The sequence below is a fragment of the Mustela lutreola genome, chromosome 14, assembly GCF_030435805.1.
Source record: "Mustela lutreola isolate mMusLut2 chromosome 14, mMusLut2.pri, whole genome shotgun sequence".
Taxonomy (NCBI): domain Eukaryota; kingdom Metazoa; phylum Chordata; class Mammalia; order Carnivora; family Mustelidae; genus Mustela; species Mustela lutreola.
This window is the reverse complement of record NC_081303.1, coordinates 53,406,617-53,424,061: the sequence shown is the minus strand read 5'-3', so window position 1 is coordinate 53,424,061 and position 17,445 is coordinate 53,406,617. Positions and strand designations below refer to the sequence as shown.

At 33.9% G+C, this 17,445-nt stretch overlaps 1 non-coding gene across 1 annotated transcript; it reads right to left on the bottom strand.

The window, feature by feature from the left end:
* Window positions 1–7,681: 7,681 nt before the first annotated feature.
* Window positions 7,682–7,866, bottom strand: LOC131815425 (U2 spliceosomal RNA). Its single transcript, XR_009347738.1, has one exon. It is a non-coding gene; the product is annotated as a U2 spliceosomal RNA (small nuclear RNA).
* Between the last annotated feature and the right edge of the window lie 9,579 nt (window positions 7,867–17,445).

Sequence of the window (17,445 nt, the reverse complement as noted above, 5' to 3'; positions counted from 1 at the left end):
TGTGGGATACAGCAAAGCAGTCCTGAGAGAGAATATATTGCAATCACAAGAAACAAGAAAGTTCTCAAATACACAACCTAATCCTACACCTAAAGGAGCTGGAGAAAGAACAAGAAAGAAAGCCTAAACCCAGGAGAAGAGGAATAATAAAGATCAGAGAAGAAATCAATGAAATAGAAACAAACAAACAAACAAAACACAATAGAACAAATCAATGAAACTAGAAGCTTGTTCTTTGAAAGAATTAATAAGATTGATAAAGCCCTGGCCAGTCTTATCAAAAAGAAAAGAGAAAGGACCTAAATAAATAAAATCATGAATGAAAGAGGAGAGATCACAACCAACACTAAATAAATACAAACAATTATAAACACATATTATGAGCAACTACATGCCAGCAAATTTGACAATCTGGAAGAAATGGATACATTCCTAGAGACATATAAACTACCAAAACTGAACCATGAAGAAATGGAAAACCTGAACAGACCCATAACCAGTAAGGAGATTGAAGCAGTTATCAAAACTCTCCCAAAAAACAAGAGCCCAGGGTCAGATGGCTTCCCAGAGGAATTCTACCAAACATTTAAAGAAGAATTAGTTCCTATTCTTCTGAAACTGTTCCAAAAAATAGAAATGGAAGGAAAACTTCCAAACTCATTTTATGAGGCCAGGATTACCCTGATCTCAAAATCAGACAAAGACACCATCAAAAAGGAGAATTACAGACCAATATCCCTGATGAACACAGATGCAAAAATTCTCAACAAAATACTAGCCAATAAGAGCCAACAGTACTTTAAAAAGATTATTCACCACTACCATGGGGGATTTATTCCTGGGCTTCAAGTTTGGTTCAACAACTGCAAATCAATCAATGTGATACAATACATGAATAAAAGAAAGAATAAGAACCATAGGGAACTTTCAATAGATGCAGAAAAACCAAATGACAAAATACAGCATCCTTTCTTGAGCAGAACTCTTCACAGTATAGGGATAGAGGGCACATACCTCACTATCATCAAAGCCATCTATGAAAAACCCACAGCAAATGTCATTCTTAATGGAGAAAAACTGATAGCTTTTCCACTAAGTTCAGGAAGATAGCGGGGATGCCTATTATCACACTGAATTCAATGTAGTACTAGAAGTCCTAGCCTCAGCAATCAGACACCAAAAAGAAATTAAAGACATCCAAATCAGCAAAGAAGTCAAACTATCACTCTTTACAGATAGTATGATACTTTATGTGAAAAATCTGAAAGACTCCATTCCAAATCTACTAGAACTTGTACAGGAATTCTGTAAAGTGTCAGGATATAAAATCAATGCATAGAAATCAGTTACATTTCTATACATACACAACAAGACAGAAGAAAGAGAAGTTAAGGAGTCAATCCCATTTACAATTATACCCCAAACCACAAGATACCATGTAATAAACCTAACCAAAGAGGCACAGAATCTGTACTCAGAAAACGATAAAGTACTCATGAAATAAATTGAGGAAGACACAAAGAAATGGAAAAATGTTCCGTGCTCATGGATTAGAAGAGAAAATATTGTGAAAATGTCTATACTACCTAAAGCAAAATACACATTTAATGCAATCCCTATCAAAATCCCATCCATTTTTTTCTAAGAAATGGAACAAATAATTCTAAAATTTAAAAGGAACCAGAAAAAACCTCAAATAGCCAGAGGATTGTTGAAAAAGAAAGCCAAAGTTGGTGACATCACAATTCCAGACTTCAAGTTCTATTACAAAGCTGTCATCATCAAGGCAGAATGGTACTGGCACAAAAACAGACACATAGATCAATGGAACAAAATGGAGAGCCCAGAAATAGACCTTCAACTCTATGGTCAACTAATCTTTGACGAATTAGGAAAGAATGTCCATTGGAAAAAAGACACTCTCTTCAACAAATGGTATTGGGAAAATTGGACAGCCACATGCAGAAAAATGAAATTGGACCATTTCCTTACACCACACACAAAAATAGGACTCCAAATGGATGAAAGACCTTGATGTGAGAAAGGAATCCATCAATATCTTTGAGGAGAATGCAGGCAGCAACCTCCTCGACCTTAGCTGCAGCAACTTCTTCCTAGAAACATCACCAAACGCAAGGGAAGCAAGAGCAAAAATGAACTATTGGGACTTCAAGATCAAAAGGCTTTTGCACAGCAAAGAAAACAGTCAACAAAACCAAAAGACAACTGACAGAATGGGAGAAGATATTTGCAAACAACATATCAGATAAAGGGCTAGTATCCAAAATCTATAAGGAACTTATCAAACTCAACACCCAAAGAAAAAATAATCCAATCAAGAAATGGGCAGAGGACATGAACAGGCATTTCTGCAAAGAAGACATCTAGATGGCCAAAAGACACATGAAAAAGTGTTCCATATCACTCAGCATCAGAGAAATACAAATCAAAACCACAATGAAACACAACCTCACACCAGTCAGAATGGCTAAAATTAACAAGTCAGGAAATGACAGATGCTGGAGGGATGCAGAGAAAGGGGAACCCTCTTACACTGTTGGTGGGAATGCAAGCTGGTGCAGCCACTCTGAAAAACAATATGGAGGTTCCTCAAAAAGTTGAAAATAGAGCTATCCTATGACTCAGCAATTGCGCTACTGGGTATTTACCCTAAAGATGCAAATATAGTGATCTGAAGGACCATGTGCACCTGTATGTTTATAGCAGCAATGTCCACAATAATCAAACTATGGGAAAAAACCTAGATTTCCATCAGGAGATGAATGGATAAAGAAAAAGTGGCATATATACAATGGAATACTATGCAGCCATCAAAAGAAATGAAATCTTGCCAATTGCAACAACATGGATGGAACTAGAGGGTATTATGCTGAGCTAAATGAGTCAATCAGAGAAAGGCAATTATCATACAATGTCCCTGATATGAGGGGTTTGAGAGGCAACGTGGGGGGGTTGGTGTGTAGGGAAGGAAAGAGTGAAATAAGATGGGATCATGAGGGAGACAAATCATAAGAGATTCTTAATCTCACAAAACAAACTAAGGGTTGGGGGGGTGGGTAGGGAGAAGGTTGTTAAGTTATGGATATTGGGAATGGTGTGCACTATGGTGGGTGCTGTGAAGTGTGTAAGTCTGATGATTCACAGACCTGTACCCCTGGGGCTAATAATACATTATATGTTAATAAGAAGAAAATACTTCTCAGAAAAAAAAAAAAGTGTAACATTTAGGTATTTTGAGATTTTTATAAATTTCACTTTCATTGTCTATAAGATTATGTCCCTTTGAGAGAAAATTAAATACTTATGACCTATTACTTATATAAGCAAAGGAAAATAAATGAAGGCACTATGCCTTCAAATATGGATGATTTTTCAAGAGAAGTTTTTTTTTTTTTTAAGCTTTTATTTATTTGACAGAGAGAGCAATCACAAGTAGGCAGAGAAGGAGAAAGAGAGAGAGGAGAGGAGGCAGGCTCCCTGCCCAGCAGAGAGCCCGATGTGGGCTCTCTCCCAGGACCCTGAGATCATGACCTGAGCCGAAGGCAGAGGCTTAACCCACCGAGCCACCCAGGTATCCCCTTAGAGAAGTTTCTTAAATAGGATTAGAGGAAATTCTGTAGATCCCCATGTTATTATAATGAAACAAGAAATGTAAGGTCAAAGGATAGGCACAATTTAACTTAGTACTTAGTGTCATTTGATTTCTGCTAACATGACTTACTTCTTTCAATGTGGAGTTGGAATTTGACACAAAATAATTCACTTCACCATTTATGGTAACATGGTAGCACTTTTTACTTCAAAGCGATATAGCTCAATACCTAAAATAACAATTTTATGATTTTATCTTATGCCAATCTTTATTAATTAGTTCTAAAAAGTAGTGTTTACACCATAGAACTCATAATTTCTATTTTGCTTCCTTTTTTTCCTCATGATTTACCTTATAAAATAATTTTATAGGGCCCCAGTTACTATAAGTCACAAATAGTTCATATAAACTTGTAAATGCATTTATTGAGAAATTCAAAATAGCTCCATCTGATAAGTATAATACTAAAAGTAAAAGTAAAGTATATCAGTTACTTTATCACTTCCAAGAAATTACACAGTATTGAGTAAACCAATACAATAATTTATTGATTAAAGGGTAGAAATTTCCAGTTTCAAGATCAATAAGTTTGGGGGATTTAATGTACAGCATGGTGACAATAGTTAACAATACCTGTGTTGTACATGTGAAAGTTGCTAAGAAAGTAGGTTTTAGAAGTTCTCACCATGGGGGGAAAAAGAAAGATAACCATATGAGATGATGGATATGTCAAGTAACCTTATTGTGTTAATCATTTCAATTTATATCTATAGTAAACACCCACACACGCATACACATATATATCTATATATCACATATATATATATATATCTTAAACTTAAACAATCTTATATGCCAATTATATATCAATAAAGGTGGGGGGGGAGAATTGGACATATGGGGCAAGATCTGTAGAAAAATTCTTCTCACAAACTCTGAAAAATGTTCAGAAATGGGGTGGGCAATAAAATTGAAGAGATTGTGCTTGATGTTAGGTTTCCTTGACAGGGAAGTGGTTTTTTTGTAAGTACAAGCTGACTTACATTTAGCTTGGTGACATGTGACAGGCTCATGGGGCAGCCTTCATCTTGTGGGTCTTGATACATGAATTAACTTTATCAAATGTGTTCTTGTTACAATTAGGGATGAGAGGAGGATTTGGGAGCAGGATTTGAGGAGCAGTTTCAATAATCCTGAATTTATCATGCTAATTCCCAATTTTAATATCTTAGGAGAGAGAATTTTGAAAAGATTTATCAAAGTGTTAACATGTTACATCTTTCAATATCTTTTTATATGGAAGTATAATCTCAGTGACATTGTTGTAACTACTTAGGCATGATTTAGCTTCACTAAAGTCACATCGCTGAGAATTGCAATGCCTATAATGTGAAGCACTAGGCTTTGTTATAATGCTCAAAAACATATAACATAGATAAAATATAATAAAAATGTCTGTTGAAGTGCATGCCTGGAATTTAGAAAAGATGAAGAAATTCCCATATTTCAAAAGAAAATAAAGAGCTGAGAACCATAGCTCTGACTCATGAGCTAATGACTCTTCAACTACCCTGGGGAGTTGCTGGATCCAGAGTAATGGCTTGGATTTTACTGCCCACATGAGTCTGGGGTAAAGGTTTTGAGATTCAATCTAGAATTGTTTACAGTACTAAAATATCATTCTAGGTTAAGTTAAAAAATAAGGTCTTGGTTCTTAATAACCACCGTTGGTATTTGAAGGAAATATTTAAAGATATCATTAATGGAAAAAATATGTAGGGGTGGAATGCAGTTAGGGATCTTGAGAAAAAAGGGTGAGAGCAAATACGTTGACCAAGATCAATAATGATAATGATTATTTGGAGGTTGTAATGTAACGATTACTTGGAGGTTAAAAACAGATGTAAATAAGTAGCAGTAAAACATAGGTTTGGAAGCCGTAACTAGAAGAACAAGCTTTTAAGAGCTGTGCATTATTCAAGAGATACTCTAATGGAGCTTAAATCTCCCAGCTCTATCTTGCAACATATTCTATTGATATATCTCAAACCCAGCTGTTCTTCCTTCAAGTTCTTTTAAAATACCTTACTTTCTTCTATTCTAATGGACTTTACACATAATATTTTTACTGCCTAAAATATATTATCCCATTCTGTTACTAAATACTTGCTCTTCATCTTTCAGATCCATTATTTTTCAAAAAGACTTCCACTGATGCCATCAACCAGATGTAATGCAATATTGGGTTGTTGTTAAGAACTCAGGCTCTGGCCCCAAACATATGGAATTTGTTTCTAGTTAAGCCACTTACTCACTTTGTGGCCTTGGGTAAATACATTAACATTTCTGTATTTTAGGTTTTTTTTTCATATATGGTTGTTCTGAGGATAAAAAAGCTAATACATCTGAAATGTTTGGAATAGGGGCACCTGGGTGGCTCAGTGGGTTAAAGCCTCTGCTTTTGGCTCAGGTCATGATCCCAGAGTCCTGGGATCAAGCTCTCTGCTCAGCAAGGAGCCTGCTTCCCCCTCTCTCTCTGCCTGCCTCTCTGCCTACTTGTGATCTCTCTCTGTCAAACAAATAAATAAAATCTTTAAAAATAAATAAATAAAATATTTTTTAAGATCTTAAAAAATAAAAATAAAATGTTTTGAATAGTGTTGGAAACACAGTTAAAACTAAATCATAGTTATTATTACATACCAAATGTCTTTATACTGAGATCACAATGAGCTCTTCCTCTTGTAACATCTAAAAGAGTTATAAATGTAATTCTTTTGTTGGATAATTTGATTTCTCTCTACCTTGCTCACCCACATTCAACCTCCATGAAGGCAGACTCTATGCATGTTCTGGGTCAACCTTTTATCACTGCACATAACATGAAAGAAGAACCAGTTAAAGGATTCAGTTGGTTCGTGAACAAATTAATTGTCTTTTTCTTAATATTTTCTATCATTATTTAGACATTTAGAAACTGAGGCTGTGACTAGGAATAAAAAATATAGTTTATTGTAAAGCCATAAAATACAAACCTGGGCTACCTCTGCATATATCACAGATGTGGATGAGGGAGCCCTGAACATAGTCATGTCATGTGGAGAGTTCTGAGCCGTCACACTTACCCAGTTAGACACAATGGATGGGAGGCTAATGCTCTGCGTTCCTAATGTCTTCCTAGAGAAGGCTGATGACGAAACCTAAAATAGAGGAAAATTAAGGAACATGAGAGTGGGATTTTTTTTTCCAATTGGATATTCTCCTTGCATTCCAAAAGACTTATATTATGAGATGCTGCAGAGCGACCTTGAAATGTGTATACCACATGGACAATGGATGAGACGGAACTAGCAGACAAAATCTTCCCCTTTCCTATCAGTATGTTCTAACACAAAGAAAACTCTTTCATGCCTATCCAAAGAAGCTTCTTGGAAGGCACTTGTTAAGAAGCCGTGGCCAGTTCTGTATAGCATTTCTAATTTTTCATCTTTCTCTTCTTTGTCTCCAGTCCCCTTCCTTCTTAATTCTCTTTTTTTTTTTCAGATATGTCTTCTGAACATATTAAAACTTTGTTTAAAAAAAAAAAAAACCAAGCAAAAGACAGTTGGTTGCCCAGTAACAGAGTGCTCTGAATGCCAGAGAGCCTCAATGACAGCATTAAAGGAGATGCGCATCTCCTGCAGCTGTGGGGCTGACTTTGCCAAAAATCATGCTTAGAAACTGATAATGAGGGTGACAGAACTGCAAATGAGACAAAATTTTCAGTCAAAATATCCTCCTATGTGTAAGTCAGAGCCTTCATAGGGGACCCGTAGGTCACTGAAACACAGCATGGCAATGATCAAAAGCATTTGAATCCCCAAATTCACCTGAATGTTACTAGCTAGCAGAAGTGGTCCCCGCTGCCTTTGTAGAGGAAAACAGACAACTCATGCCAGGAAAAATATAAAGCCAAGCTATTTCAAGGTGTTTACTTTCCTCCTCTCCTCCACCAACACTACTTCTATCTGTTCCCAGCCAGCAGTTTTAACTGAAGGCCATGCAGAAAAGAGCAATTCCTTTTCTAGAAACACATACCTTACACACTAAAGGAAGTGCAGGACCCGGCTAATGTTTAGCCTAAAGAACTGAAACTGTATTTTGATGGTATTGGATTGGAGGGTTGAGGGGATATAAAGTGATAAGGAAAGAGTTTGTTAAAATGATAAGAACAGATACTACACTTGATCTTAGCCAAAAGACCGAGAAGCGATGAGGGGAAGAGTTTGTTGATGGGAATTTTTTTGGCCGTGATTCAAAATTCAGTGTTGTAGTGAAATACCTTGAGTGGCTCTAATTGTGGAAAAAACAAACAAACAAACAAACAAACAAAAAACAGATAAAAGTTGTATCCCGACATTCATAAATTTATTCAACAAATTAATAACCACATCCTACATGCCAGGCATTGCTTAAGACACAGGGCAACATTATCAAATTGATAAAATTTGCCCTCAGGGAGCTTACATTGTAGAAAGAGAGAGTAGAAAATAAATAATATGCACCATGAATGAGGGCATTGTATTTTTATAAGGCTATTAGTATTATAACATTAAGGCAGAGTCAGGTCCACTGGGAGTGCTAAGGGGAAGGCTTGTCATTTCAAATGAGGTTGTGAAGACAGTAGTCTGAAATGAACATCTGAGGAAAATCTTGAATGCAATGAAGGAGTTAAACAATGAATATCTGGAAATTTTTTTTTCTATGAAGAAGTAAAAATGAGTAAAAACACACTAAGCTTGGAGTATATCCTCCTTGGTAAAGGAACAGCAGGAAGGCCAGTGTGCCTGGAGCCAAGTTAGCAAAAGAGAGAATAAAGGGAATTTAGGGTCAGACAGTTAATGGAGCCAGGCCAGGTGGGGCCGGTTCTTTGTCATAATTTTGCTTTGACTCAGCATAAAAAGGACAGCTCTATGGAGGGTTCTAAGAAGGGAAGTGACTTATCTTATACTTTGAAAGGAATCAATTCAGCTACTATGTTATAATGGATAATGTGCTATGGGGAAAAAAGTGGGCAGGGAGGGTAAAGGGAGACCAGTTAGAATTTTATCATAGGAAACCAGGTGAGACATGATGATAGCTTGAGTCTACAGGTAAAAGAAGATAGCTAGAATGTTAAAAGGCATACAAATAATTTTTCTCCATTGTATATTTTCTTAATCCAAAAAATATGTAAAAGTAATGGAATAATAGCTTCAAAATATTTGAAAGCTATTCTAGTATCGTACACTATATGAAATTACCAATTAAAAATTAAGTAAAATTAAACATTTTCATACAAACAAGAGCTGAGAAATTTATTAACAGTAGACAATTGCTAAGGAAACTTCTAAAGAATGAACTTCAGATAGAAATAAAAATTCTACAATAAAGGTCTCAACTGGAAGAATTAGTGTTGAAAAAATATAATCATGTTGGTAAATCAAAACTGTTTTTGTGTGTATGAAACAATCATTGTATCTGATACTTGGCTTTACAAGTCATTGTAGAACTAAAGTGAAAAAAATGTCAGGAGGAATATTTGAGTTAACAAATTCTGGGTTTCTTATATAATGTGGAGAAGGTTACTAACATTTTAACATAATATACATCATAAGGTAAAAAAAAATGGATATAATATCCAAAATAGTAACATGAAATAGAATTAGAGTGGTATAAGTAACATTAAAATATGACAAGACACAACAGCACACACATATACACACCCAAACACACATACATGCTAAGCAACAAAAGAAATGTCAAAAAACCAAACAGATAGAAAATAAAACAGAAAATAAATAAAATACATTGTAGGAATGGATCCTAATATATTTGAATTCAACTATTTAAAATGAATAGAAGATCCAGGTAACAAATTATTATTTAACTCAAATGAAAAATAGTTATATGCTTTTTTGCAAGGGGGTAAGTTTAGGTCCTAAAACTTACCATAAAAACACTTAGAATTTGAAATTTAAAAAATGCAAAAATAAAAAATATTAAAGATGTTGATAGTACATTTATGTTCATGTAGAACAAATACTTCAAGGAGTACTGTTAAGAATTAAAGTGAGATTAACTATAAATATGAATATACTTAATAAAAGCATTACAGTTACTTAATACTGTAGAAATGCCAGGAAAAAAGAACTAATCTGAGTCAGGGATATTAACAAGCTGTTAAAAATTAGTAGAGATATAGAAGATTTTAACTAAACAAAATCTTGATATAATGAATACTTTTAAAATTTGTATTTATTTTTAAATTTTTTTTCAGTGTTCCAGAATCCATTGTATATGCACCACACCCAGTGCTCCGTGCAATATGTGCCCTCCATAATACCCACCACCAGGGTCACCCAACCTCCCACCCTCCTCCCCTCCAAAACCCTCAGTTTGTTTCTCAGAGTCCACAGTCTCTCATGGTTTATCTCCCCCTCCAGTTTCCCCCAACTCCCTCCTCCCCTCCATCTCCCCATGTCCTCCGTGTTCTTCCTTATGCTCCACAAATAAGGGAAACCATGCGATAATTGACTCTCTCTGCTTGACTTATTTCACTCAACATAATCTCTTTCTGATATAATGAATATTGATGGAACATGGCAACGAACAAATGTAGAAAGTATATTATTTTCTTTTCTTTTTTTTCCTTTTCTTTCTTTTTTTTTTTTTTAAATACCCTCCATACCCAGCAAGGAGCTCAGCACAGGGCTTGAACTCATCCTCCTGAGATTAAGACTGAAAACTGAGCTCAAAAGTCAGATGGCTGAGCCTTCGAAGCACACGGAAAGTATACCATTTTCAAATAAACATAGCATATTCACAAAAACTGATCAGCTACAAGGCAGTAAAGCAGGCCTCATGATATTCACAAGTATCAGTATCTTAAGGAGCACATTCTTAATCAAATGCAGTTAAGTTGGTCATTGGTATCAAGAGATTATTAGTAAGCAGCCATGTCATGAAGTTAGAAAAAAATAAAGCCACTCTTATACGTAACCCCTAGAAGAAATAATAATATGATTTAATGATAATGAAAATCCTGCACATTGAAACTTCCCTATTGAAGCTGAAGTGGTATTTTGTACAAAATAAAACATATATTTAATTAAAAAGGAAAGATGAATAGAAATCAATTTTGCACTCAGACAAAAAAGTTAGAATAAGACTAAATGAAACAGAAGTAGGAAAATGTTAACCATAAGAGCAAAACACAGTAAAAACTATTGAAATAAAATATATGGAATCAGTAAGCACAATTTTGTTCCTTGAAAAGACAACATTTACAAGCAATCAAATAGTTAAGTGCAAAGAAAGGAGAACAATAAACAATATTCCAATATTAGCAACGGAAAAGAAAACAGAATGGTGTAATTGTTGCAGAAATAATTTGGATGATATTGCAAACAGCACTATGCAATAGGCAAAATGAACAACAAAAAAAAGTAATAAACTTGACACAGAATGAAACAGAAAATCCAATCTATAACAAATAAATTAAAATAGTATTTTTCCCTAAAAAGAAAACATAAACCACAGGATTTTCTTAGGGAATTCTAATAACCACTCAAGGAATACATATTTTAAAAACTTTTCAAACATTTTTAGAGAATGAAAAAAGCTTGTTATTTTATAATTTCAATATAAACTGAATACTAATAAATATATAAAATTTCTAAACAAAATATTATTAACAAATTAAATGAATAACGTCCAAAATTTTTTATGTGTCTATTCTAGAAATGCAATGTTAGTTCAATGTTAGAAAATATATGACTTACTATATAAACACAGTAAAGGAGAAAAAAACCTATATATTCATCTGAATAGATGCATTGTTAAAAAAAATTAAAAATTGTGTTGAATACTTGTACCAAACTAGGAATAGAATGAAACATACAGACTGTAAAAATGGGAATCTACGGATGAATTGGCAAGAAATATGCTGAATGCTCAAAAGTCAAAATCTTTGCTTTAAAATCAGCAGTAATACTAAAATATCCACTGTCAGCAATTCTAGTCATCATTTTACTAGAAAGTATATTCAACTCAATAAGGTGATGAATGAGTTTGAAAGAAAAAAATAAATTCATCATGAATTACAGAAAATATCACTAATGTCAAAAATACAATATAGTCAATAAAATGTTAAGCAATATACCCAGATATAAGATAAATTGCATCTACATGGAATAGTGAGTAAAACTACAGTCCGAAAGAAAATAAATTACTTAATGTAGGAATAAGTCTAAGACTAGATGTGTATGAGATCTATGTAGAAAATTATAAATCTTGGTTTAAATATTAAATAATATCCAAATAAATCAATGCATTTATATATTCATGGATATGAAGATCAAGTATCATTATGATATCCATTCTCTTCAGTTAATCTACTGATACAAAAAATTGGATTAAAAATCTCTAAAATATTTTTTATGGAAAAACACATGAAAAGCTTATTCTAAAATGTATGTTGAATATAAAGAAACCAGTAGAACCAAGACACAAACACAGAAGTATAAAATGTTCAAAAAACCATTTCTTCTGCTATCATGATATTTTATAAAGGGATATGCAATAAGATTGTTGGATATTTACCTGATACTGGGGTGTTAAATCTCTGGATATTTACCTGAAACTAGGGTGTTACAGTGAGCAACAGAATATTAAGCCCTGATACAGATTCTTATATGGAAAGATAACAGTGAAAATAATTGGAAATAGTATAAACTGTTGAACAGTAGAAAATTATTTGGGGAGGATATTAAAATGGATCCTCTTTATGTTGCCAGACATACAAAAAATGAATTATTGATGAAAGAAAGATTTACACATAAAAAAGACAATTCCCAAACTTTCAGAAGAAAATGTATTAGAATACCTTTATGATCTCATGGAAAGAATTTCTTTTAAAAGACACATCAACACCATGACAGAAAAAAATAAGAATTTCTGTTTATTAAAAGACAAGAAAACAGGGATGAAAATATAGACAAAATAGGAGAAGGTATTTGCATAATATATAAGCAAGCAATAATCCAGCAATTATAAAGAACTTCTATAAGTTGAAAGCATAACAAATAAAAGCAATTGATAAAATACATAAAATAGATATCTATCATAGATATAATACAATATTATAAATTATATATGTATATAAATATAATATAATAATATAATATCATTATAGATAAAATACATAAAAAACACTTTTCAAAGTAGAGGAAACAAAATTATTTGGAAAATAGAAAATATTGACACTATTAGTAAACAAGATAAAAAAAGTTTAACCCATAATTTTGTTGTAGTCATATTGGCAAAATTAAGAGGCTGAAAATGTTCTGTGATGATGAAGATGAGGAATAAGAACTCTCATGTAGTGCTGATGGGAATGTCGATTGATCCAATTAAGAGTTTCCAAGTTATACGGTAAACTGTACAGTATTGTAGTTTACTGTAATACAAACACCCGTTATGATCCAACCACTCTACTTCCAGGAATAAACCCTTACACACATGCACAGGTGAGAATTTTCACGTCATTAGTATTTGTAATAGCAAAAATCTGGGAACAAATGAAATGCCTGTCACAAAAAATAAATGAATTATGGCTTATTACTAGTAATAAAATCAGGTGAGTTACGGTAATATAAAATAACATGATTGCTCTCAGAGAGAAAACATTGAAGAAATAATAGCCGCATATGAATCCACACAATATTTTATTTTTTTAAAAAACATTTTATTTATTTATTTGACACAGAGAGAGAGAGAGCACACAAGCAGGTGGAGCATCAGGCAGATGGAGAGGGAGAAGGAGGGGGTGGGGGGTGTTCTATCTCAGGACTCCAGGTCATGACCTGAGCTGAAGGCAGACGCTTAACCAACTGAACCACCCAGGCACCCTGTTTAATGTTTCTTTAGATGTTCATATTGCATATATGTGTGTGTGCTAATACTTTTAACATATTCAATTATATAATTAATGCATTTATTAAGACAGTGATTTATAGCAGGTTGATGAGCTTTTGCTATTTATGGTCTGAGAAGCATAATTTCATGGATCTGTTAGCTTATTAGCTGTGCATTATTGCTGGACTAGTTTGGGCAGAGAGCACTTTTGTAGTCATTGGAGTGCACTACAGAGTCTTGGTTCCTCAAGGCTTCATTCAAAAACTAGAAATGTACAATACATTTAGAAACTGTCATATATAAACCACAAATACTAGACTTTAATCAACAATGAATATAATGCAAGATATGCCAAAGTTAGTATGGTGATCTGAGTTAGTTTAAAAAGAGATAAATAAGAATCGGGCTATAAACTGATTTTAAAAAATCTGTAAGTACTGCCATGCATGCAACTAGTCCATCTACAAATGACTTACACTGGAAAAGCTGGACTTGGAGAAATGCATATTGTGAAGACAGAGTCAAATTGAAGCAGAGAACAAGAAAAAAATACTGCATCCTTCCATCTAGTTATCTGTTGAAAGTATCAGGAACAGGACATTTATACAAGAGAATATTTTTAATTTCTTTTAAATCCATAGGCTTTGGTAACTGTTTGATAACATTTTTTTTCCTTGATGTTATAATTTCTGAGTGTAAGAATGTTCTTCAAACTTATCACCCTTTTGCAAAGGACACACACATAAAAAACTTGGCATATACAAATAACAGCCCTGCCATACTCAAATTAAAGATGAAAATGGCATGTTACCCTATAAAGTGGAGATCCCGAGACCAGCCATTACTGTTTGCAAGGGAGAACAGCCAGTGAAAGTTAAAATGTGTTCATTTATAGTTAAGAAGTTGGGTAACAGATGCCAAGATAAATGGAGCATATCAATAGTATGTAAATTTTTGACAAACATAGTAAACATAATGTTTCCAAAATATGGCCTCTCGGCAACTTTTTATCTTAAGAGGTTTTAATTAGTAGTTTCAAATCTAGGCTATTTAAAAAAGATTCGGATGAACTTAACATTTGTAAGTAATGGAATGGGGAAGTTGCTGGGTAAACATAATATAGAAAATGTATTCCCGGTGTATAATAGATAGTGACAGAAAATATCGCAAAAAGAAGGTGCGTAGCTGGGAAGCATACAACTACAGAAGTGGGTGGGGGAGGCTTCTCTACTGTCTAACCACAAATGAGCGTGGAAGCCAAGAGAAATCTGGCTCCCATCCCAGATGAATATAAATGAAATGAAAGGAATTACAAAGCACCGGATACGGCTCACCCATAGACATACATTCAGTATCAGTCACATGAGAAAATATGTAATTGCTCCTCCTGGGACACAAAATTATTCCAGCCAATATGTTCCGACTCTCAGAGATGTGAATTATGAAGAGAAATTGAAGGAGTTAAGCTAGTTCTCATAAAAAATAGAATGGTAGTCACTTAATTGAAGTTTTAAACCCAGCAGGGATCAACAAAATATTTCCAAATGAACTCCTTATATTTGTAAAATGGAGTGACAAATAGGATGAAATGTTACCAAGATGTTCAATCAAGATTAATTGGTTTATAAATCAGGAGAAGCACATTATCTTGCCAAGTATCCTTTATTTTACTAAATCTTTTTCTTAATTTTACATCAGGCCTGTTATCTAATGGATGTGAAATCTTCTACTAAGGTTACCATATAACATAATTAGGGAACCACAGGAAACAGACAATCTGGGGTGAATACATTGCAGTGGATGTTACAAGTCACCTAGAATGAGCTAATTATTAGAGTTGGGCTCTAAACTTCATTTGTAGTTTCATGTCGCTAGAGTGTGAGCATCCTGAACACAGATCTAATGTAACATTCTTTTTTGCACCTCCATCACCAACCATGTTTCCTGCACTGAAAATATCTGAATTGATGCTATTAAAATTAAAAATAAGTCATAATCAATTTTAGTTTTGTATTTAAAAATAGTATTTCTTCAACAGGTATTGAGTGTATATTTATGTCAACATTTCAGTCGTGAACAAGGGCAGACCTCTTTCCTCAAGAAGCATGTAGCACAGGTAGTAATAAAATCAAGAAAATAGGTAATTTCAATATATTGTAAGAGGGCTAAAGACAGGGCAAGTTCACACACTATAGATACACAAAAACAGAACTTAATAGTGAGGGGTTAGAAAAATTTTCTTTACGCATTTTGTGTGATCGATAAATAAAAATTAACCAAGTTATAAAACAACATCTGATTAGACAGATTAATAAGTTTATTTGCAAGAAAAAAATTATTTTCAAAAACCTGTTTTATGACAAATACTGAATGACAACAAAAAAATGACGACCTATTTTTCTTACTTCAAATATTCTGCAAAAATGAATAATTTTAACTAGAGCTATGTCTTCCTATTGAATTCACAACAGCCAGAAGATTTGGGATCATAGTAAAGGTTGATATAATTCAAGATATAGATTATTAAATCACCTATACTGAATATATGTCCATACTTATACCTTACATCAATCAATAATGTGCATTTCTTAATAAATCCAACTCAGTACTGTTTTCTTCCAATGTTGAAACGGATAAATTTGTCTAGTTTGAGCATTAGATGATGCTACTAGTTTGTGTTTACAATCATATTCAAAACAAAATGGCTTTTCTTAAAAAATCAGTCTCAGTAATGTGTGAAGTTTATTCTGTGAAAGTGGTGGAGAAATGAGTGCATCCGACGGAAGTGGGATCATATCTTCCATCATGTGCTCACTCCAAGGTAAACGCTTTCTGAGTAGAAGCAGAAGGAACTGTTAATTCTATTTATATGGTTTAAACCTTTCTCTCTCCCTCTTTTTTTTCTCCCTCTCTTTTTCTCTCTGTCTCCTCCCACTACCTTTTTTACTCTTCCTCTGTATACATGAATTAGTTTTCCATCGCTGAATAAAAATTTTAATACACGTTGTCATTTATATCAACTCGCTCTTATTTCACGGTTGTATAGATCGGAAGTTCAGGCAGTTTAAAAATTTAAAAAGTTGAAGTGTCCGCTGGACAACATTTTTATTTGGAACTTGGATTCCTTTTCCAAGCACATGTGGTTGTGGCTGAATTTGATTCCTTGCTGAATTTTTAAATTTTTTATTTTTTATAAACATATTTATCTTGCTGAAAATTTGTTTCTTGTGAAACAAATTTCTGAATTACTCCTTCCCATCAGCCTTGTTTTTCTGATGAAGCTCAATGTTCTTTCATTTATTTATACATGACAAATATAGGTGGTGATTTAAATGACTTTTACCTGTCAGAAACAGTGTTAAATCTTTGAAAGTTGGTTGGAAGGGACAAGAGGACAGAAGTGGCAAAAGGAAAGAAGCCACAGTGTATTCCAGTAGGAATCTAATGACCTGTGGAGTAGCCATACATAGTCAGGGCACAGGCCAGCACCTCCACAGAATGAGAGTACAGTATTCTTTGATAAATTCACAATTAAATAAATCCATCGCTAGTAATCTCAGAGGAATAAGGGAAAAACATATGCGCGTACACATACACACGCATGCACACTCAGAGACTTCCTAAAGTGAAGATAAGGAATATAAACATGATTTTTGGAAGGGAAGGATGAGTTTTGTCTTAAAGGGCAAGAAGAGTTGAAGATATAAAAAAAAGGTAAAGAAGCATCCCATAAAGGGGAGAGATCACAGGCAAATTGTGGTGATTTGGGCACAGCTAAGCTGACTTTAAGAATTTAATAACAGAGGGGTGCCTGGGTGGCTCAGTGGGTTAAAGCCTCTGCCTTCAGCTCAGGTCATGATCCCAGGACGGGGTGCCTGGGTGGCTCAGTGGGTTAA